Source organism: Oncorhynchus masou, chromosome 27, assembly GCF_036934945.1.
Source record: "Oncorhynchus masou masou isolate Uvic2021 chromosome 27, UVic_Omas_1.1, whole genome shotgun sequence".
Taxonomy (NCBI): domain Eukaryota; kingdom Metazoa; phylum Chordata; class Actinopteri; order Salmoniformes; family Salmonidae; genus Oncorhynchus; species Oncorhynchus masou.
This window is the reverse complement of record NC_088238.1, coordinates 56,066,464-56,091,883: the sequence shown is the minus strand read 5'-3', so window position 1 is coordinate 56,091,883 and position 25,420 is coordinate 56,066,464. Positions and strand designations below refer to the sequence as shown.

The window sequence follows — 25,420 nt, the reverse complement described above, 5'->3', positions numbered from 1 at the left end:
GGGGTTATTAGGATTAGCTCAATGTGGTTCTAAACCAGGGGTTACTAATGAGCTCAATGTGGTTCTAAACCAGGGGTTACCTTCGAGGATGAGCTCAATGTGGTTCTCAACCAGGGGTTACCTTCGAGGATTAGCTCAGTGTGGTTCTAAACCAGGGGTTACCTTCGAGGATGAGCTCAATGTGGTTCTCAACCAGGGGTTACCTTCGAGGATGAGCTCAATGTGGTTCTCAACCAGAGGTTGCCTTCGAGGATGAGCTCAATGTGGTTCTCAACCAGGGGTTGCCTTCGAGGATTAGCTCAATGTGGTTCTCAACCAGGGGTTACCTTTGAGGATTAGCTCAATGTGGTTCTCAACCAGGGGTTACCTTTGAGGATTAGCTCAATGTGGTTCTAAACCAGGGGTTACCTTCGAGGATTAGCTCAATGTGGTTCTCAACCAGGGGTTAACTTCGAGGATTAGCTCAATGTGGTTCTCAACCAGGGGTTAACTTCGAGGATTAGCTCAATGTGGTTCTAAACCAGAGGTTACCTTCGAGGATTAGCTCAATGTGGTTCTAAACCAGAGGTTACCTTCGAGGATTAGCTCAGTGTGGGTCTTGTGGGTTGGGCTGTCTACGGTATTAATTGCTGTGATAATTTGTGGTCTTGCTGTGGGTTGAGATCAGTGACTGGAAGGCAATATCAACCATACTGAGAATAAATAACTTCTTCATGTTTCAGGAATGAATATGGGTCATAGACACTGTAGATGGTTTAGTCATTTAGCAGACGGTCTTATGCAGAGCGACTACTAGAGTATTTATCTCAAGGCAGCTAGGTAAGTGAATTACCTCAAACCTTTACTCAAACCACCTGTCAGTAAAGTCAGTGCTAGTGAGACAAGTGGGAGTGTTAGATTTGACTAAAACACTGAATACTATCAGTATGTCAGCAGTAGTTCTCCTAAATGGTTGAACAGGAGAAATGACTGCCATTTCCACTTGAGTTGGTTTCCTAGCAAACAGAATGACAAAGTTTAAACAGTGGACGTTTATTTGTTAACAAACACCTTGACAAGTTGCACAACTTCAGTTCGTTTGCTATTCATGTTGTTATCCAACGGGAGTTTTTGAAAATAGCTGAGTCACCTGACAAATGACTAGGACATTATCTCAAATGGACAGGAAGCACGCACACAATACAAAGGAGCTGGTTGTCTGAGTTGGATTCTAGTTGGGTCTTCCCCAAGAGCCTCTCCTGCCCTTTCAAACAACACACTCGGAACTTCTGTAAGGTTGTGCGTGAGAGATGAAGGGGATGGGTGGGGCAGTGTGTGCGTGAGAGATGAAGGGGCTGGGTGGGGCAGTGTGTGTGTGAGAGATGAAGGGGCTGGGTGGGGCCGTGTGAGAGATGAAGGGGCTGGGTGGGGCAGTGTGTGCGTGAGAGATGAAGGGGATGGGTGGGGCAGTGTGTGTGTGAGAGATGAAGGGGCTGGGTGGGGCCGTGTGAGAGATGAAGGGGCTGGGTGGGGCAGTGTGTGCGTGAGAGATGAAGGGGATGGGTGGGGCAGTGTGTGTGTGAGAGATGAAGGGGCTGGGTGGGGCAGTGTGTGTGTGAGAGATGAAGGGGCTGGGTGGGGCAGTGTGTGTGTGAGAGATGAAGGGGATGGGTGGGGCAGTGTGTGTGTGAGAGATGAAGGGGCTGGGTGGGGCAGTGTGTGTGTGAGAGATGAAGGGGCTGGGTGGGGCAGTGTGTGTGTGAGAGATGAAGGGGATGGGTGGGGCAGTGTGTGCATGAGAGATGAAGGGAATGGGTGGGGCAGGGGGGCAGTGTGTGCATGAGAGATGAAGGGCCTGGGTGGGGCAGGGGGGCAGTGTGTGTGATTTGAGGAGGTCTGAATATCTAGCCATGGATCCTCTGGTGGTGACCAGTAGCACATGTCAACAACTCGCTGAGCTATCCTTCCCACAATAAATTATGTGTGTGTGTGTGTGTGTGTGTATATACGCTTCCAGGCATGACTATGGGTACCACAGAGCCCTTTTACACTGGAGACCAGCTAGGAAATCAAAACAAGACAACAACCCCCATACACTCCACAAGCAGAACAACCCCCATACACTCCACAAGCAGAACAACCCCCATACACTCCACAAGCAGAACAACCCCCATACACTCCACAAGCAGAACAACCCCCATACACTCCACAAGCAGAACAACCCCCATACACTCCACAAGCAGAACAACCCCCATACACTCCACAAGCAGAACAACCCCCATACACTCCACAAGCAGAACAACCCCCATACACTCCACGAGTAGAACAACCCCATACACTCCACGAGTAGAACAACCCCCATACACTCCACAAGCAGAACAACCCCCATACACTCCACAAGCAGAACAACCCCCATACACTCCACAAGCAGAACAACCCCCATACACTCCACAAGCAGAACAACCCCCATACACTCCACAAGCAGAACAACCCCCATACACTCCACAAGCAGAACAACCCCCATACACTCCACAAGCAGAACAACCCCCATACACTCCACAAGCAGAACAACCCCATACACTCCACAAGCAGAACAACCCCCATACACTCCACAAGCAGAATAACCCCATACACTCCACAAGCAGAACAACCCCCATACACTCCACAAGCAGAACAACCCCCATACACTCCACAAGCAGAACAACCCCCATACACTCCACAAGCAGAACAACCCCCATACACTCCACAAGCAGAACAACCCCCATACACTCCACAAGCAGAACAACCCCCATACACTCCACAAGCAGAACAACCCCCATACACTCCACAAGCAGAACAACCCCCATACACTCCACAAGCAGAACAACCCCCATACACTCCACAAGCAGAACAACCCCCATACACTCCACGCTGACTGAACAACCCCCATACACTCCACAAGCAGAACAACCCCCATACACTCCACAAGCAGAACAACCCCCATACACTCCACAAGCAGAACAACCCCCATACACTCCACAAGCAGAACAACCCCCATACACTCCACAAGCAGAACAACCCCCATACACTCCACAAGCAGAACAACCCCCATACACTCCACAAGCAGAACAACCCCCATACACTCCACAAGCAGAACAACCCCCATACACTCCACAAGCAGAATAACCCCATACACTCCACAAGCAGAACAACCCCCATACACTCCACAAGCAGAACAACCCCCATACACTCCACAAGCAGAATAACCCCATACACTCCACAAGCAGAACAACCCCCATACACTCCACAAGCAGAACAACCCCCATACACTCCACAAGCAGAACAACCCCCATACACTCCACAAGCAGAACAACCCCCATACACTCCACAAGCAGAATAACCCCATACACTCCACAAGCAGAACAACCCCCATACACTCCACAAGCAGAATAACCCCATACACTCCACAAGCAGAACAACCCCCATACACTCCACAAGTAGAACAACCCCCATACACTCCACAAGCAGAACAACCCCCACACTCCACAAGCAGAACAACCCCCATACACTCCACAAGCAGAACAACCCCCACACTCCACAAGCAGAACAACCCCATACACTCCACAAGCAGAACAACCCCCATACACTCCACAAGTAGAACAACCCCATACACTCCACAAGCAGAACAACCCCCAACTGAATTATAAAGTAACTGAATATTAAGAAAATTGGTCACAATATGAATAATCCACATCTATAAAAATAGCTAATCTATTCGTATAACTTTGCTGACTGAGGTCCAACTCGCACTCAGTCAAACTGGTGATGGTCCACTATCCAGTAGACCTACACTAGAACCCCATCACTACTGGTGTCACTATCCAGTAGCCCTACACTAGAACCCCATCACTACTGGTGTCACTATCCAGTAGACCTACACTAGAAACCCATCACTACTGGTGTCACTATCCAGTAGCCCTACACTAGAACCCCATCACTACTGGTGTCACTATCCAGTAGCCTACACTACACTAGAACCCCCTCACTACTGGTGTCACTATCCAGTATCCCTACACTACACTAGAACCCTCACTACCGGTGTCACTATCCAGTAGCCCTACACTAGAACCCCATCACTACTGGTGTCACTATCCAGTAGCCTACACTACACTAGAACCCCCTCACTACTGGTGTCACTATCACCATATTATGTCCCCTGTGACAAGGTTACTGTCAACTCCGTTACCTCACTACTGCCAGGAAGAGAGATTGAGGTTGTGTGAGTGTGAGTGTGTGTAAGAGAAGTAGAGGGGAAACGCTGGTGTCACTCCCACATTATGGGTGGGTGTGGGCCAAGATGTGTGTGGCAGGGGGTGAGGACATCCCTAAAGTGGCCCCCTTTCTCCAACCCTTGTATCCTCAACCCTGTCACCATCAACCCTGTCACCATCAACACCGACTTCACCAACTCCCAAAAGGCATTTAACCCATAACACAATTTTTCATTAATAATCAAACAAAGTGTGTCAAACAAGTTATTGGGAATAATGTATATACACTGAGTATACCAAACATAAGGAACACCTCAGAGCATCTCAATTCATCAGGGCATGGACTCTACAAGGTGTGGAAAGCGTTCCACAGGGATGCTGGTCCATGTTGACTCCAATAGTTGTGTCGATGTTCTGTGGCTGGTGGACCATTCTTGATGCACACTGGAAACTGTTGAGTGACAAATCCAGCAGCATTGCAGTTCTTGACACAAACTGGTGCGCCTCGCACCTACTACCATACCCTGTTTAACTTCTCAAGAGTAGGGGGCAGCATTTGAAATTTGGATGAAAAGCATGCCCAAATTAAACAGCTTTCTACTCAGGCCCAGAAGATAGGATATGCATATAATTAGTAGATTTGGATAGAAGACTCTAGAGTTTCAAAAGCTGTTAAAGTAATGTCTGTGAGTATAACATAATTGATTTGGCAGGGGAAACCTGAGAAAAATCCATTCAGGAAGTAGGATTTTCTATTCAAAGCCATTACAGTATCCATTGACTTAGGACTCAAATTGCAGTTCCTGTGCCTTCCACTAGATGTCAACAGTCTTTAGAAATTGTTTCAGGCTTGTATTCTGAAAAATGAGGGAGTAAGAGCAGTCTGAATGAGTGGACCCTGCCGTGTCACAGAGCTTTTTCATGCGTGACCGAGAGTGCCTTTCTTGTTTACCTTTTATATTGACGACGTTATTGTCTGGTTGAAATATTATAGATTATTAAAACAACCTGAGGATTGAATATAAACATCGTTTGACATGTTTCTATGAACTTTACGGATACAATTTGGATTTTTTTGTCTGCCTGTTGTGACTGCGTTTGAGCCTGTGGATTACTGAAGAAACAAAACGGAGGTTTTCGGATATAAAGAGACTTTATCGAACAAAATGAACGTTTATTGAATAAATGAATGTCTTCTGAGTGCCACAATATGAAGATCTTCAAAGGTAAGGGATTAATTTTATCTCCATTTCTGACTTGTGTAACTCTTCTACTTGGCTGGTTACTGTTTGTAATGATTTGTCTGCTGGGCTATGTTCTCAAATAATCGCATGGTTTGCTTTCGCCGTAAAGCATTTTTGAAATCTGACACCGTGGTTGGATTCACAAGAAGTGAATCTTTAAACCAATGTAAAATAGTTGTATCTTTTCTGAATTTTTATAATGAGTATTTCTGTATTTCAATTTGGTGCTCAGCAATCTCACTGGATGTTGGCCAGGTGGGACGCTAGCGTCCCACATATCCTAGAGAAGTTTTAAAGGCACTTCAATCTTGTGTTTATTCACCCTCTGAAAGGCACACAGACACAATCCATGTCTCAAGGATTAAAAAACTTTAACCCTTCTTTAACCCTTCTCCTCCCCTTCATCTAACAACTGACATCAATAAGAGATCATAGCTTTCACCTGGATTTACCTGGTCAGTCTGTCATGGAAAGGTGTTCTTAATGTTTTGTACACTCAGTGTGAAATTGGGTGAATTTTCTAAAACGGTGAGGCTCCTAACACAGCATGAACAGAAAAGAGCAGACCATGTCACATGTTCGCCCGAGTGTGTCAATCCAATCTCCCTGGGAATAGTCACACATTCCAGGGTCAAGTTTCGCTTGGGGTACAGATCTAGGATCAAATTCCCCTCCCCAAATCCTAACCTTAACCACTAGTGGAGAAAATTAAATACATTTTAAAAAATGACCCAAGATCAGCGTCTACATGGACCTTCACCCTGCACCTATTCGTACACCACTGGGGATCTCTAGTGACACTACAACCGTCCTCTTAAGGGCTGATCCAAGGACAGCTCATGTCCTGGCAGAATGGGAAACTCTGCCTCCTTGCACTCAAGAAGAGCGATCAAATCCTACTGGGGCCATAAACATGAGCTTTTACGAAGCTTCTCTTTACTCTTTCAAGGCGCAGGGCCTTGCTCCGTCCTCCCACAAAGGTGCAGGGCCTTGCTCCGTCATCCCACACATGCATGGGCACACAAACACAAATGTGTAAGCACACACACACAATAAATGTGTTTTTTTATTCAACTAAGACGGTGCTGATTACGAGAGGTTATAGGTCAGACCAGGTCATGGTGGTCTTACTGTCAATCACACTGAGAAAGGCCTATCATATTATAATTCTCTCTCTCCCTCTCTTATCTCCACTATCTCTCCACGAGCTTCCTAAGCTGATAATGGCTTGCAAACATTACTCCATTAGTTTATGGCGTTGTTTATGAGGCTGTAAGGCTTTAAGGCCAAGTTCAGGTCAACTTAACCCACCTTAACAACGCATACTCAAAACATTATCATAAAAAATTAACTTGGAAAACAGAAATGACCAGGGAACAATGACGACTTGGTAACAGAGATGACTTCAAAACAACAATGACCAAATTACACACATGACTTGTAACAGAAATAAGCAGGTCACATACATGACTTGATAACACCAATGACTTGGTTTCACAAATGATCAGCGAATGTCACATACATAGACTAATCCAGTTTTAGTATTACTCACCTCTACACTCTCGTTGACCTCGATTCCCCCGTCATTGTCGTCATCCAGCTGTTTGTGAATGACCCGGAGGGCCTCCAGGCTGAAACGGTCTGCGTCACCCATGCATGGAGGCATCACTGTCAGACAGGGGTCTGGAGAGAGTTCAAAGATCAAATGTTATGGGTCATACTCAGGTTAAAGGTCGCAGGCATCAAGTCTTGTGTATTAAGTAAGGGATAATCAATGAGGGCCTATGCATTTTATGCTAAATAATTAATGGCGTGGAAGTGGCGGAACTCACCTTCCACAGAGAGATTTTATTTTCCAGAGAACGCATAGAGCCCCTATTTGATTATCCCTGTTATACCATGGCTATAATTTAACACATTTTCCGCCAGAAATGCGTTAATTTGGCATAAGAAATGTGTTCAACATCCACTGAAGTAGCTTGCAAGTTGACTAGATAGATACAGTAGTTGCCTTGATAACCAAACACAGACTTGCTAGTTTAACTAACCAAACCATCAGTCATAGCTTGCTATTAGGAAAATCTAACTCAACAAATGCCAAATTTGACTTTTGCTTTCAAAAGCAGCTCAAATATAGAACATGTAAGAATGAACTATAGCCATTGAATTTGACCGTGCAGATAAACCGCCCGCTGCAAGGAAATAATGAACGCTCTAGAATGCCCTCCAAGCCAATCAGAAATGAGAATTCCATAATGCCATGGTATAATCACATCTATAAACATCCATTTGGCGAGGCGTTGACAGATGTTCACAATTCACATCCAGACAGATTTACATGATTTATTATTTACATGATTTATTATGTACATATTTATTTGACATTATCTGTTTTTAAAAACACTGTGCTAATGGGTGAATAGTGCTGTACCACAAGGTCACGTCACTCCAAGGTTGCAAAGAACCGCGCCTCTCAAAAATTAATGTCTGAAATTGTATTGAAGACATTTAACAGCATCAGAGAGCAAAACTGTATCATTGGATTTCCGCATGGGCACTATCGTATCCTGTCAAAAACATCATGTCTGAGAAACCCTCTTCCAGCAATGTTTCCATTTTACAGTCTAGTATGATATCCCTCTCACATCCCAAGAGGCCACATTGTTTTCATTTGTGCTCGAGAGAATCCTACAGCAAATGAGTCCAGCAGTACAGCCTACAGTACCTTGCAAATGTATTCATCCCCCTTGGCATTTATTTTTTATTTTTTTTGCAATACAACCTGTAATTTAAATAGATTTGTATGTGGATTTCATGTAATGGACATACACAAAATAGTCAAAACTGGTTCAGTGAAATCAAAAATAGTTTCAAAATACTCAAAAAAAAATTGAAAAAATTGAAAAGTGGTGCGTGAATATTTGCTAGGAATCCCCTAAATAAGATCTGATGCAACCTATTACCTTCAGAAGTCACATAATTAGTTAAATAAAGTCCACCTGTGTGCAATCTAAGTGCCATATGATCTGTCACATGATCTCATTATATACACACACATCTGTTCTGAAAGGCCCCAGAGTCTGCAACACAACTAAGCAAGCGGCACCATGAAGATCAAGGAGCTCTCCAAACAGGTCAGGAACAAAGTTGTGGAGAAGTACAGATCAGGGTTGGGTAATAAAAAAATATCAGAAACCTTTAACATTCCATGGCGCACTGTTAAATCCATTATAATTTTTTGGGGAAAGAATATGGCACCACAACAAACCTGCCAGAGAGGGCCGCCCACCAACGCTCACAGACCAGGCAAGGAGGGCATTAATCAGAGAGGCAACAAAGAGGTCAAAGATAACCCTGAAGGAGCTGCAAAGCTCCACAGTGGAGATTGTAGTATCTGTCCATAGGACCACTTTAAGCCGTACACTCCACAGATCTGGGCTTTACGGAAAAGTGGCCAGAAAAAAAAGCCATTGCTTAAAGAACAAAAAAAGCAAACACATTTGGTGTTCGTCAAAAGGCATGTGGGAGACTCCCCAAGCATATTGAAGAAGGTACTCTGGTCAGATGAGCCAAAAGATTAGCTTTTTGGCCATCAAGGAAAACGCTAAGTCTGGAGGCAAACCCAACACCTCTCATCACCCGGGAACACCATGTTTTTCATCTGCAGGGAAACTGGTCAGAATTGAAGGATGGTGCTGAATACAGGGATATTCTTAATGGAAACCTGTTTCAGTCTTCCAGAGATTTGAGACTGGGACGGAGGTTCACCTTCCAGCAGGACAATGACCCTAAGCATGCTGCTAATGCAACACTCGTGTGGTTTAAGGGGAAACATTTAAATGTCTTGGAATGGCCTAGTCAAAGCCCAGACCTCAATCTAATTGAGAATATGTGGTATGACTTAAAGATTGCTGTACACCAGCAGAGCCAATCCAACTTGAAGGAGCTGGAACAGTTTTGCCTTGAAGAATGGGCAAGAATCCCAGTGGCAAGATGTGCCAAGCTTATAGAGACATACCCCAAGAGACTTGCAGCTGTAATTGCTGCAAAAGGTGGCTCTACAAAGTATTGACTTTGGGGGGTGAATAGTTATGCACGCTCAAGTTCAGTTGTTTATCTTATTTCTTGTTTGTTTCACAAGAAAAAATATTTTGCTTCTTCAAAGTGATAGGCATGTTGTGTAAATCATTGTTGTTTTTTTCAATTTTAATTGCAGGTTGTCAGGCAACAAAATAGGAAAAATGCCAAGGGGGGTGAATACTTTGGCAAGCCACTGTATCCCTTTCAAAAGGACAGTGTGATCTGGGCCCGCGCCAAACTGCCTGAGCGAGTGCCACACACATTATCTAGACAGTCCAATGGAACACACACACACACACACACACACACACATTATCTATACAGTCCAATGGAACACACACACACATTATCTATACAGTCCAATGGAACACACACACACATTATCTATACAGTCCAATGGAACACACACACACTCACACATTATCTATACAGTCCAATGGAACACACACACACACACACACACATTATCTATACAGTCCAATGGAACACACACACTCACATTATCTATGCAGTCCAATGGAACACACACACACACACACACTCACATTATCTATACAGTCCAATGGAACACACACACACTCACAAAAGCATGCCTATGTATTCGCTATAACCACACAAAAGTGCACACATGCACAGATGACAGCCTACACACAGCTGATAATGTAGTGTACACTGCACATGGACCAGTCATTACTCTAAACCAGACTATATTCGTCAAGACAGACAGGAAAGTGAGTGCAGAGTGTCAAACCAGCTGGGATCTATAGAATAAGACACTATCTCTTTAAACAATATTCCACTGGACACGAGTAAGGCATTATCTGTTAAATAATAATAATAATATATCCCATTTAGCAGACGCTTTTGTCCAAAGCGACTTACAAGTCGGCTGGGGCCACTACTTTTTTTTACATATGGGTGGTCCCAGCGGGAATCGAACCCACGACGCTTGGCGTTGCAAGCGCCATGCTCTACCGACTGAGCCACACAGGACCCCTACACACTATCTGTTGAACAATACACACTAACACAGCAACGTAAACACTGCATCAACATGTAAAGTGTTGGTCCCATGTTTCACAAGCTGAAATAAAAGATCCCAGAAATATTCAATACGCACAAAAAGCTTTCTTCTTTAAAATGCGTTAAAATCCGACTTCCACACCCGGTTTCTTCACAAGCCACAAGGACAGCTAATGAACCCAAAAGGTTTTCAGCACAAACTGTAAACCATCTCAGAGAAGCTCCTCTGCTCAGCAGGGTCTTGACTGGACTGCAGTTCGGCATCCTAACCGACTTCAGTGGGCAAATGTTCACCTTCGACAGCCACTGGCACGCTGGAGAAGTGTGCTCTTCGTGGATGAATTGCATTTTATTTATGGCAATTTGAATGCACAGAGATACTGTGACGAGCGAGGCCCATTGTTGTGCCACTTATCTGACATCACCTCGTGTTTCAGTATGATAATGATAATGATAATGCACGGCCCCATGTCGCCAGGATCTGTACACAATTCCTGGAAGCTGAAAATGTCCCTGTTCTTCTGTGGCCTTTACACTCACCAGACATGTCACCCACTGAGCAGGTTTGGGATGCTCTGGATCAATGTCTACAACAACGTGTTCCAGTTCCTGCCAAAATCCAGCAACTTCGCACAGACATTGAAGAGGAGCAGTGGGACAACATTCACCAGGCCACAATCAACAGCCTGATCAACTCAGTGCCATGCTGCATGAGTCAAATGGTGGTCACACCAGATACTGACTGGTGTTCTGCTTTAGACCAGGTCATAGCATTATCTCTGCTGCATCCCTATGTTATAAATGATGTAGTTAACTGTATGGATAAAGGGAAACATTGACTTTTGATTGGACCACAGCCCAGGCTAAGTACAGGTGAGAGGACACTGGGTAAGAAACCCATGTTACTTGGCAAAACTATTGGCAAGGGCGCGTGATTGGACGGTACCGCTTAACTGGAAAAAATACATATAAAATATATGTTCAGTAAATCATTGACATTATAATCAAAGTAATGCAGCTAAATAATGAAATGCAACTTGTCATGAAGACAAAATGTTTTTGAAGGAGGCTTAGCATATCTAAATGATGTTTACAAAGGTCATATAATTCATTTGCTTAGCAAGCGTCCTCCGTCACAGAAATGTACATATTTACATAGCTTCTATTTGGCTACTTGATGATATCTTAAGCGCTAAGTGCATTCAGTATTGCATCAGTGTGACAACAACCATGGGTCGTGTCTCAAGTCCAACTCCCTCACCACTTCTTACAGCACATCCATTCTACAAAGACAAGTCATGCCGTCCACCCAGGAAAGAGATGGTGCTGTACAGAAGACAAAAACCCTGTAGACCTTGTACAGTAATACTACTATTTTGTTTAAGTTGAGCCCAATTTGAGAAAAGTGTTTTAAGTTTATTATCAAAAGTCTTGGAAAATACCAAATGGAACTTGGGTAGGCCACCTGCTGCAATTCAGGAACACAAAACCCACCTTCCCATTCCCTTCCTCTCAGATGTCATTTTCAGTGTGTGTCACATCATTCTCAGTGCGCAAGTGTATGTGTGTGACGTGCTGACCCTACAATGACCCATGTGACAGGAAGTGAAGTGATCCGTGGTGACACAGTGTTCCGGGGGACTCATGATAAATAAAAACACCCGTCAGAATACGACCCAAAAGGGGTCAAATTTGAGAACAGTGAGCTAAAAATAGTCCCTGGAAACCAGTTGGCTGATCTTGGAAAACCTCAATAATGGAACGTCTCCCTCTCGCTCGCTCTCACACACATGCGAACAAACTCACAACATGAAGGAAACATCTTGTTTCAGAGCAAATGTGTACTGTAGTCCTGTCACTGTTACAACTTCAGGCAAATCTACTGCCAATATGAAACTATGCTAAACATCTGCAGTAAAATGTCCCATCTGCACTTCTGAAGAAAGATGTCCTGGATGCATGTGGAAACATCTGAATCCATTAAGTATTGCTGACAGAGCAGGTACAACTGGTTCTGGTGCTGTTTGTAAAAGGAGTGATTTGAAAGTGTATGTGGGTTTGCCGACGACATCTGTTTGTGGGGTTTATGAGGACACGTTGTTTATGAAGGCAACTTCCTGTGTGTGGCGGTCGTCTGGCGATACGCCGTCTCTGGTGTCGCAGGAAGAACCTCTAAACTCAGCGCTCGCAGGGCCACAAAGCATCCTGGGTGAGTGGGCGGGAACATTAATGGAAATAAAGGAGGAAGTCTATTTCGAGGTGACATAAACAAGATGTTTTCCATTCATGTGAGATGTGTGTTGGTTGCTTGCGCTATTGGTTGTCCCTGGTGTTATCTTGTTGCCTTCTAACTGATACAGTATACCGGTTCTCCTTAACCTTAACGACAATATCAATTATTGACGTTATCATCAACACAACACTCTAATTCCCCTCTTCATGTCCATAAATCAACCACCAGAACAGAGAGAACAGCTATAGTCAGCGCATCAAAATACGCCTCTGTATTACAAGGTGAAAGAACATCAACGTCAAAGAACTGAAGCAGAGTTGCAGTAGTAAGTAACCATGACATCGACTCAGCCAGCTAATACCACAGTTACAGTTACTGACTGGGACCGAGTGATTAACTGGCGAGCTGAAAGACAAAGCATTGTCATTTCTCATTCTGTAGTTGTCCTTAGGCACAGATCCCTCGCTAACACACACTCACTCACTCACACACTCACTCACTCACACTAACAACACAAGCATGCACACAGACACCGGGGACGCTGGGTAACGCTGGATCTGCGTGTGGTTGTGGGTGCCTGCTGGTTCCGGTGGTTGGTGTAGATTACGTGGTCGTCAGAGGAGAGCTACGGCAGACACATGGGTCTGTGTTTCCCACCAGCTCTTCCTCCAACGGACCAAAGATTGCACTATTCACCAGAAATTCCCGTGGCTTCATTCATTGGCTAGCTAGCATTATCCAATGACAACACGCCATGTGTACTTTACTCTCACCTGTATGTGAACACTTTCATACACGTCACTGCATTATGTTAACACATTCTGATCCCTTAAATCAATATTGGATCTACTGTAATCTATGGATCAGGAGTTTCTGGAGAGACGGAGCAGGGGGTCTAAAACAAACAGAGGACTGGGAAAACACACCCTACAGCATCATCAACACACCCTACAGTATCATCAACACACCCTACAGTATCATCATCACACCCTACAGTATCATCATCACACCCTACAGTATCATCATCACACCCTACAGTATCATCATCACACCCTACAGTATCATCATCACACCCTACAGTATCATCATCACACCCTACAGTATCATCATCACACCCTACAGTATCATCATCACACCCTACAGTATCATCACACCTTACAGTATCATCATCACACCCTACAGTATCATCATCACACCCTACAGTATCATCACACCTTACAGTATCATCATCACACCCTACAGTATCATCATCACACCCTACAGTATCATCATCACACCCTACAGTATCATCATCACACCCTACAGTATCATCATCACACCCTACAGTATCATCACACCTTACAGTATCATCATCACACCCTACAGTATCATCACACCTTACAGTATCATCATCACACCCTACAGTATCATCACACCTTACAGTATCATCACACCCTACAGTATCATCATCACACCCTACAGTATCATCATCACACCCTACAGTATCATCACACCTTACAGTATCATCAACACACCCTACAGTATCATCAACACACCCTACAGTATCATCAACACACCCTACCGTATCATCACACCCTACAGTATCATCATCACACCCTACCGTATCATCAATACACCCTACAGTAACATCAACACACCCTACAGTATCATCATCACACCCTACAGTATCATCAACACACCCTACAGTATCATCAACACACCCTACAGTATCATCAACACACCCTACAGTATCATCAACACACCCTACAGTATCATCGCACCCTACAGTATCATCAACACACCCTACTGTATCATCAACACACCCTCCTGTATCATCAACACACCCTCCTGTATCATCAACACACCCTCCTGTATCGTCAACACACCCTCCTGTATCGTCAACACACCCTCCTGTATCGTCAACACACCCTCCTGTATCGTCAACACACCCTACAGTATCTTCAACACACCCTACAGTATCGTCAACACACCCTACAGTATCAGCAACACACCCTACAGTATCATCAACACACCCTACAGTATCATCAACACACCCTACAGTATCATCAACACACCCTACAGTATCATCAACACACCCTCCTGTATCATCAACACACCCTCCTGTATCATCAACACACCCTCCTGTATCATCAACACACCCTCCTGTATCATCAACACACCCTCCTGTATCATCAACACACCCTACAGTATCATCAACACACCCTACAGTATCATCAACACACCCTACAGTATCATCAACACACCCTACAGTATCATCAACACACCCTACAGTATCATCAACACACCCTACAGTATCATCAACACACCCTACAGTATCATCAACACACCCTTCAGTATCATCAACACACCCTACAGTATCATCACACCCTACAGTATCATCAACACACCCTACAGTATCATCAACACACCCTACAGTATCATCAACACACCCTACAGTATCATCGCACCCTACAGTATCAGCAACACACCCTACTGTATCATCACACCCTACAGTATCATCAACACACCCTCCTGTATCATCAGCACACCCTCCTGTATCATCAACACACCCTCCTGTATCATCAACACACCCTCCTGTATCATCAACACACCCTCCTGTATCATCAACACACCCTCCTGTATCATCAACACACCCTCCTGTATCATCAACACACCCTCCTGTATCATCAACACACCCTCCTGTATCATCAACACACCCTCCTGTATCATCATCACACCCTCCTGTATCATCAACACACCCTCCTGTATCATCAACACACCCTCCTGTATCATCAACACACCCTACAGCACATATGTCAGCATCAACACACCCTACCACATCACACCCTACAGTATCATCAACACACCCTACAGGATGATCATTTATTATTAACCTACAGTATCATCAGCAAGCGCACCCTACAGTATCATCAACGCACCCTACAGTATCATCATCGCACACAGTATCATCGGCAGCCATCAACGCAGATACAGTATCATTACAGTATCATCAACGCACCCTACAGTATCACAGCGCATATCAACTATCATCAACGCACCCTACAGTATCATCAACGCACCCTACAGTATCATCAACACACCCTACAGTATCATCATCACACCCTACAGTATCATCATCACACCCTACAGTATCATCATCACACCCTACAGTATCATCATCACACCCTACAGTATCATCAACACACCCACAGTATCATCAACACACCCTCCTGTAGCATCAAACACCCTACAGTATCAACAACCCTGAGTATCATCATGACACCCTACAGTATCATCATCACACCCTACAGTATCATCAACACACCCTATGTATCATCAACACACCCTACAGTATCATCAAACACCCTACAGTATCATCAACACACCCTACAGTATCATCAACACACCCTACAGTATCAAACACCCTACAGTATCATCATCACACCCTACAGTATCATCATCACACCCTACAGTATCATCACACCCTACAGTATCATCATCACACCCTACAGTATCATCATCACACCTACAGAATCATCATCACACCCTACAGAATCATCATCACACCCTACAGTATCATCATCACACCCTACAGTATCATCATCACACCCTACAGTATCATCATCACACCCTACAGTATCATCAACAAAGGCAACTCTTTTTAAATGTGACCCTACAGTATCATCAACACACCCTCCTGTAGCATCAACACACCCTAGTTTCATCACACCCTACAGTATCATCAACACACCCTACAGTATCATCATCACAACCTACAGTATCATCAACACACCCTACAGTATCATCAACACACCCTACAGTATCATCATGCACTGACAGTATCATCATGTTCTACAGTAACATCAACGCACCCACAATCATCAACGGCAACAGTATCATCAGGCACCAAGTATCAACAGCATGGACCTCCTGTAGCATCAACTCCACAGTATCATCAACGCACACAGTATCATCAACGACCCTACAGTATCATCAGCCCCTACAGTATCATCATCGCACCCTACAGTATCATCATTTCATACAGTATCATCATGACACCCTACAGTATCATCATCGCACCCTACAGTATCATCATCGCACCCTACAGTATCATCATCGAAAACAGTATCATCATTGCACCTACAGTATCATCATCAGCACCCTACAGTATCATCATCACCCTACAGTATCAATCGCATTCTACAGTATCATCATCGCAACAGTATCATCAACGCACCCTTATCATCAACGACCCTCCAGTATCATCAACGCCAGGAAAGTATCATCAATCGAATCATCGAGCACCCTCCAGTATCATCAACGACCTTTGTATCAAAAAGGGAAAGATCATCAACACACCTCCTGTATCATCAAACCCTCCTGTATCATCAACACACCCTCCTGTATCATCAACACACCCTCCTGTATCATCAACACACCTTACAGTATCATCAACACACCCTACAGTATCATCAACACACCCTACAGTATCATCAACACACCCTCCTGTATCATCAACACACCCTCCTGTATCATCAACACACCCTCCTGTATCATCAACACACCCTCCTGTATCATCAACACACCCTCCTGTATCATCAAACACCCCTCCTGTATCATCAACACACCCTCCTGTATCATCAACACACCCTCCTGTATCATCAACACACCCTCCTGTATCATCAACACACCCTCCTGTATCATCAACACACCCTCCTGTATCATCAACACACCCTACAGTATCATCATCACACCCTACAGTATCATCATCACACCCTACAGTATCATCAACACACCCTCCTGTAGCATCATCAGCACCCTACAGTATCATCATGGCTTTACAGTATCATCATCGCACCCTACAGTATCATCATCGCACCCTACAGTATCATCATCGCACCCTACAGTATCATCATGCACCCTACAGTAACATCAACGCACCCTACAGTAACATCAACGACCCTACAGTATCATCAAACCCTACAGTATCATCACACCCTACAGTATCATCATCACACCCTACAGTATCATCATCACACCCTACAGTATCATCATCACACCCTACAGTATCATCATCACACCCTACAGTATCATCATCACACCCTACAGTATCATCATCACACCCTACAGTATCATCAACACACCCTACAGTATCATCAACACACCCTCCTGTAGCATCAACACACCCTACAGTATCAACACACCCTGCAGTATCATCATCACACCCTACAGTATCATCATCACACCCTACAGTATCATCAACACACCCTACAGTATCATCAACACACCCTACAGTATCATCAACACACCCTACAGTATCATCAACACACCCTACAGTATCATCAACACACCCTACAGTATCATCAACACACCCTACAGTATCATCATCACACCCTACAGTATCATCATCACACCCTACAGTATCATCATCACACCCTACAGTATCATCATCACACCCTACAGTATCATCATCACACCCTACAGTATCATCATCACACCCTACAGTATCATCATCACACCCTACAGTATCATCAACACACCCTACAGTATCATCAACACACCCTCCTGTAGCATCAACACACCCTACAGTATCAACACACCCTGCAGTATCATCATCACACCCTACAGTATCATCATCACACCCTACAGTATCATCAACACACCCTACAGTATCATCAACACACCCTTGTATCATCAACACACCCTACAGTATCATCAACACACCCTACAGTATCATCAACACACCCTACAGTATCATCAACACACCCTACAGTATCATCAACACACCCTACAGTATCATCAACACACCCTACAGTATCATCATCACACCCTACAGTATCATCATCACACCCTACAGTATCATCATCACACCCTACAGTATCATCACACCCTACAGTATCATCATCACACCCTACAGTATCATCATCACACCCTACAGAATCATCATCACACCCTACAGAATCATCATCACACGCAACAGTATCATCAAACACCCTACAGTATCATCATCACACCCTACAGTATCATCATCACACCCTACAGTATCATCAACACACCCTCCTGTAGCATCAACACACCCTTATCATCACACCCTACAGTATCATCAACACACCCTACAGTATCATCATCACAACCTACAGTATCATCAACACACCCTACAGTATCATCAACACACCCTACAGTATCATCATCACACCCTACAGTATCATCATCACACCCTACAGTATCATCATCACACCCTACAGTATCATCATCACACCCTACAGTATCATCATCACACCCTACAGTATCATCATCACACCCTACAGTATCATCATCACACCCTACAGTATCATCATCACACCCTACAGTATCATCAACACACCCTACAGTATCATCAACACACCCTCCTGTAGCATCATTTCTACAGTATCATCATCCCATACAGTATCATCATCGCACCCTACAGTATCATCATCGTGGACAGTATCATCATCGCACCCTACAGTATCATCATCGCACCCTACAGTAACATCAACGACAGTTCATCAACACACCCTACAGTATCATCAACGCACCCTACAGTATCAACAACACACCCTCCTGTATTCAATGCACCCTACAGTATCATCAACGCACCCTACAGTATCATCAACGGAATACAGTATCATCAACGCAAGTATCATCAACGCACCCTACAGTATCATCAACGCACCCTACAGTATCATCAACGACCCTACAGTATCATCATCACACCCTACAGTATCATCATCACACCCTACAGTATCATCAACACACCCTACAGTATCATCAACACACCCTACAGTATCATCATCGCACCCTACAGTATCATCATCGACCCTACAGTATCATCATCGCACCCTACAGTATCATCATCTGTTATCATCATCGCACCCTACAGTATCATCATCGCACCCTACAGTATCATCAAACCCTACAGTATCATCATGCCCTACAGTATCATCATCGCACCCTACAGTATCATCAACTGACCCTCCAGTATCATCAACACCCTCCAGTATCATCAACTACCCTCCAGTATCATCAACGCACCCTCCAGTATCATCAACGCACCCTACAGTATCATCAACGACCCTACAGTATCATCAACGCACCCACCTGTATCATCAACGACCCACCTGTATCATCAACGCACCCTCCTGTATCATCAACACACCCTCCTGTATCATCAACACACCCTCCTGTATCATCAACACACCCTACAGTATCATCAACACACCCTCCTGTATCATCAACACACCCTCCTGTATCATCAACACACCCTCCTGTATCATCAACACACCCTCCTGTATCATCAACACACCCTCCTGTATCATCAACACACCCTCCTGTATCATCAACACACCCTCCTGTATCATCAACACACCCTCCTGTATCATCAACACACCCTCCTGTATCATCAACGCACCCTCCTGTATCATCAACGCACCCTCCTGTATCATCAACACACCCTACAGTATCATCAACCACCCTACAGTATCATCAACGCACCCTACAGTATCATCAACGCACCCTACAGTATCATCAACGCACCCTACAGTATCATCATCAACACACCCTGTGTATCATCAACACACCCTCCTGTATCATCAACACACCCTCCTGTATCATCAACACACCCTCCTGTATCATCAACACACCCTCCTGTATCATCAACACACCCTCCTGTATCATCAACACACCCTACAGTATCATCAACACACCCTACAGTATCATCACACCCTCCTGTATCATCAACACACCCTCCTGTATCATCAACACACCCTCCTGTATCATCAACACACCCTCCTGTATCATCAACACACCCTCCTGTATCATCAACACACCCTCCTGTATCATCAACACACCCTCCTGTATCATCAACACACCCTCCTGTATCATCAACACACCCTCCTGTATTAACACTAGAGGTCGACCGAATAATCGGAATGGCCAATTAATTAGAGCCGATTTCAAGTTATAACAATCGGTAATCTGCATTTTTGGACACCGATCACATTGCACTCCACGAGGAGACTGAGTGGCAGGCTGACTACCTGTTATGAGGAGACTGTGTGGCAGGCTGACTACCTGTTACGAGGAGACTGCGTGGCAGGCTGACTACCTGTTATGAGGAGACTGAGTGGCAGGCTGACTACCTGTTATGAGGAGACTGTGTGGCAGGCTGACTACCTGCTATGAGGAGACTGAGTGGCAGGCTGACTACCTGTTATGAGGAGACTGTGGCAGGCTGACTACCTGTTATGAGGAGACTGTGGCAGGCTGACTACCTGTTATGAGGAGACTGCGTGGCAGGCTGACTACCTGTTATGAGGAGACTGCGTGGCAGGCTGACTACCTGTTATGAGGAGACTGCGTGGCAGGCTGACTACCTGTTATGAGGAGACTGCGTGGCAGGCTGACTACCTGTTATGAGGAGACTGAGTGGCAGGCTGACTACCTGTTATGAGGAGACTGCGTGGCAGGCTGACTACCTGCTATGAGGAGACTGTGTGGCAGGCTGACTACCTGTTATGAGGAGACTGCGTGGCAGGCTGACTACCTGTTATGAGGAGACTGCGTGGCAGGCTGACTACCTGTTATGAGGAGACTGCTTGGCAGGCTGACTACCTGTTATGAGGAGACTGCGTGGCAGGCTGACTACCTGTTATGAGGAGACTGCGTGGCAGGCTGACTACCTGCTATGAGGAGACTGCGTGGCAGGCTGACTACCTGCTATGAGGAGACTGCGTGGCAGGCTGACTACCTGTTATGAGGAGACTGCGTGGCAGGCTGACTACCTGCTATGAGGAGACTGCGTGGCAGGCTGACTACCTGTTATGAGGAGACTGTGGCAGGCTGACTACCTGTTATGAGGAGACTGCGTGGCAGGCTGACTACCTGTTATGAGGAGACTGCGTGGCAGGCTGACTACCTGTTATGAGGAGACTGCGTGGCAGGCTGACTACCTGTTATGAGGAGACTGTGGCAGGCTGACTACCTGTTATGAGGAGACTGTGGCAGGCTGACTACCTGTTATGAGGAGACTGCGTGGCAGGCTGACTACCTGTTATGAGGAGACTGCGTGGCAGGCTGACTACCTGTTATGAGGAGACTGCGTGGCAGGCTGACTACCTGTTATGAGGGAGACTGCGTGGCAGGCTGACTACCTGTTATGAGGAGACTGCGTGGCAGGCTGACTACCTGTTATGAGGAGACTGCGTGGCAGGCTGACTACCTGTTATGAGGAGACTGCGTGGCAGGCTGACTACCTGTTATGAGGAGACTGCGTGGCAGGCTGACTACCTGTTATGAGGAGACTGCGTGGCAGGCTGACTACCTGTTATGAGGAGACTGCGTGGCAGGCTGACTACCTGTTATGAGGAGACTGCGTGGCAGGCTGACTACCTGTTATGAGGAGACTGCGTGGCAGGCTGACTACCTGTTATGAGGAGACTGCGTGGCAGGCTGACTACCTGTTATGAGGAGACTGCGTGGCAGGCTGACTACCTGTTATGAGGAGACTGCGTGGCAGGCTGACTACCTGTTATGAGGAGACTGCGTGGCAGGCTGACTACCTGTTATGAGGAGACTGCGTGGCAGGCTGACTACCTGTTATGAGGAGACTGTGGCAGGCTGACTACCTGTTATGAGGAGACTGCGTGGCAGGCTGACTACCTGTTATGAGGAGACTGCGTGGCAGGCTGACTACCTGTTATGAGGAGACTGTGGCAGGCTGACTACCTGTTATGAGGAGACTGCGTGGCAGGCTGACTACCTGTTATGAGGAGACTGTGGCAGGCTGACTACCTGTTATGAGGAGACTGCGTGGCAGGCTGACTACCTGTTATGAGGAGACTGAGTGGCAGGCTGACTACCTGTTATGAGGAGACTGCGTGGCAGGCTGACTACCTGTTATGAGGAGACTGCGTGGCAGGCTGACTACCTGTTATGAGGAGACTGCGTGGCAGGCTGACTACCTGTTATGAGGAGACTGTGTGGCAGGCTGACTACCTGTTATGAGGAGACTGTGTGGCAGGCTGACTACCTGTTATGAGGAGACTGAGTGGCAGGCTGACTACCTGTTATGAGGAGACTGAGTGGCAGGCTGACTACCTGTTATGGGAGACTGAGTGGCAGGCTGACTACCTGCTATGAGGAGACTGAGTGGCAGGCTGACTACCTGTTATGAGGAGACTGTGTGGCAGGCTGACTACCTGTTATGAGGAGACTGCGTGGCAGGCTGACTACCTGTTATGGTAGAGACTGCGTGGCAGGCTGACTACCTGTTATGAGGAGACTGCGTGGCAGGCTGACTACCTGTTATGAGGAGACTGAGTGGCAGGCTGACTACCTGTTAAGGAGACTGCGTGGCAGGCTGACTACCTGTTATGAGGAGACTGCGTGGCAGGCTGACTACCTGTTATGAGGAGACTGAGTGGCAGGCTGACTACCTGTTATGAGGAGACTGAGTGGCAGGCTGACTACCTGTTATGAGGAGACTGTGTGGCAGGCTGACTACCTGTTATGAGGAGACTGCGTGGCAGGCTGACTACCTGTTATGAGGAGACTGCGTGGCAGGCTGACTACCTGTTATGAGGAGACTGTGGCAGGCTGACTACCTGCTATGAGGAGACTGAGTGGCAGGCTGACTACCTGTTATGAGGAGACTGCGTGGCAGGCTGACTACCTGTTATGAGGAGACTGTGGCAGGCTGACTACCTGTTATGAGGAGACTGAGTGGCAGGCTGACTACCTGCTATGGGAGACTGCGTGGCAGGCTGACTACCTGTTATGAGGAGACTGAGTGGCAGGCTGACTACCTGTTATGAGGAGACTGCGTGGCAGGCTGACTACCTGTTATGAGGAGACTGCGTGGCAGGCTGACTACCTGTTATGAGGAGACTGTGGCAGGCTGACTACCTGTTATGAGGAGACTGTGGCAGGCTGACTACCTGTTATGAGGAGACTGTGGCAGGCTGACTACCTGTTATGAGGAGACTGTGGCAGGCTGACTACCTGTTATGAGGAGACTGTGTGGCAGGCTGACTACCTGTTATGAGGAGACTGAGTGGCAGGCTGACTACCTGTTATGAGGAGACTGGGTGGCAGGCTGACTACCTGTTATGAGGAGACTGGGTGGCAGGCTGACTACCTGTTATGAGGAGACTGGGTGGCAGGCTGACCACCTGTTATGAGGAGACTGGGTGGCAGGCTGACTACCTGTTATGAGGAGACTGGGTGGCAGGCTGACTACCTGTTATGAGGAGACTGGGTGGCAGGCTGACTACCTGTTATGAGGAGACTGCGTGGCAGGCTGACTACCTGCTATGAGGAGACTGTGGCAGGCTGACTACCTGTTATGAGGAGACTGTGTGGCAGGCTGACTACCTGTTATGAGGAGACTGAGTGGCAGGCTGACTACCTGTTATGAGGAGACTGTGGCAGGCTGACTACCTGTTATGAGGAGACTGTGGCAGGCTGACTACCTGTTATGAGGAGACTGCGTGGCAGGCTGACTACCTGTTATGAGGAGACTGCGTGGCAGGCTGACTACCTGTTATGAGGAGACTGCGTGGCAGGCTGACTACATGTTATGAGGAGACTGCGTGGCAGGCTGACTACCTGTTATGAGGAGACTGAGTGGCAGGCTGACTACCTGCTATGAGGAGACTGCGGGCAGGCTGACTACCTGTTATGAGGAGACTGAGTGGCAGGCTGACTACCTGCTATGAGGAGACTGCGTGGCAGGCTGACTACCTGCTATGAGGAGACTGCGTGGCAGGCTGACTACCTGTTATGAGGAGACTGAGTGGCAGGCTGACTACCTGCTATGAGACTGCGTGACAGGCTGACTACCTGTTATGAGGAGACTGCGTGGCAGGCTGACTACATGTTATGAGGAGACTGAGTGGCAGGCTGACTACCTGCTATGAGGAGACTGCGTGGCAGGCTGACTACCTGCTATGAGGAGACTGCGTGGCAGACTGACTACCTGTTATGAGGAGACTGCGTGGCAGGCTGACTACCTGTTATGAGGAGACTGCGTGGCAGGCTGACTACCTGTTATGAGGAGACTGAGTGGCAGGCTGACTACCTGTTATGAGGAGACTCCGTGGCAGGCTGACTACCTGTTATGAGGAGACTGCGTGGCAGGCTGACTACCTGTTATGAGGAGACTGCGTGGCAGGCTGACTACCTGTTATGAGGAGACTGGGGCAGGCTGACTACCTGTTATGAGGAGACTGAGTGGCAGGCTGACTACCTGCTATGAGGAGACTGCGTGGCAGGCTGACTACCTGCTATGAGGAGACTGTGTGGCAGGCTGACTACCTGTTATGAGGAGACTGTGGCAGGCTGACTACCTGTTATGAGGAGACTGAGTGGCAGGCTGACTACCTGTTATGAGGAGACTGTGTGGCAGGCTGACTACCTGTTATGAGGAGACTGGGGCAGGCTGACTACCTGTTATGAGGAGACTGAGTGGCAGGCTGACTACCTGTTATGAGGAGACTGCGTGGCAGGCTGACTACCTGTTATGCGAGTGCAGCAAGGAGCCATGGTAAACTTATCTTATAAAAAACTATCAATCTTATGATAATCACTAGTTAACAGCACATGGTTGATGATAT

General features: G+C 46.3%; 1 pseudogene; it reads right to left on the bottom strand.

The window, feature by feature from the left end:
- LOC135516446 (stromal interaction molecule 2-like) overlaps positions 1-25,420 on the bottom strand; it is a 102,571-nt pseudogene that overhangs the window by 26,257 nt on the left and 50,894 nt on the right.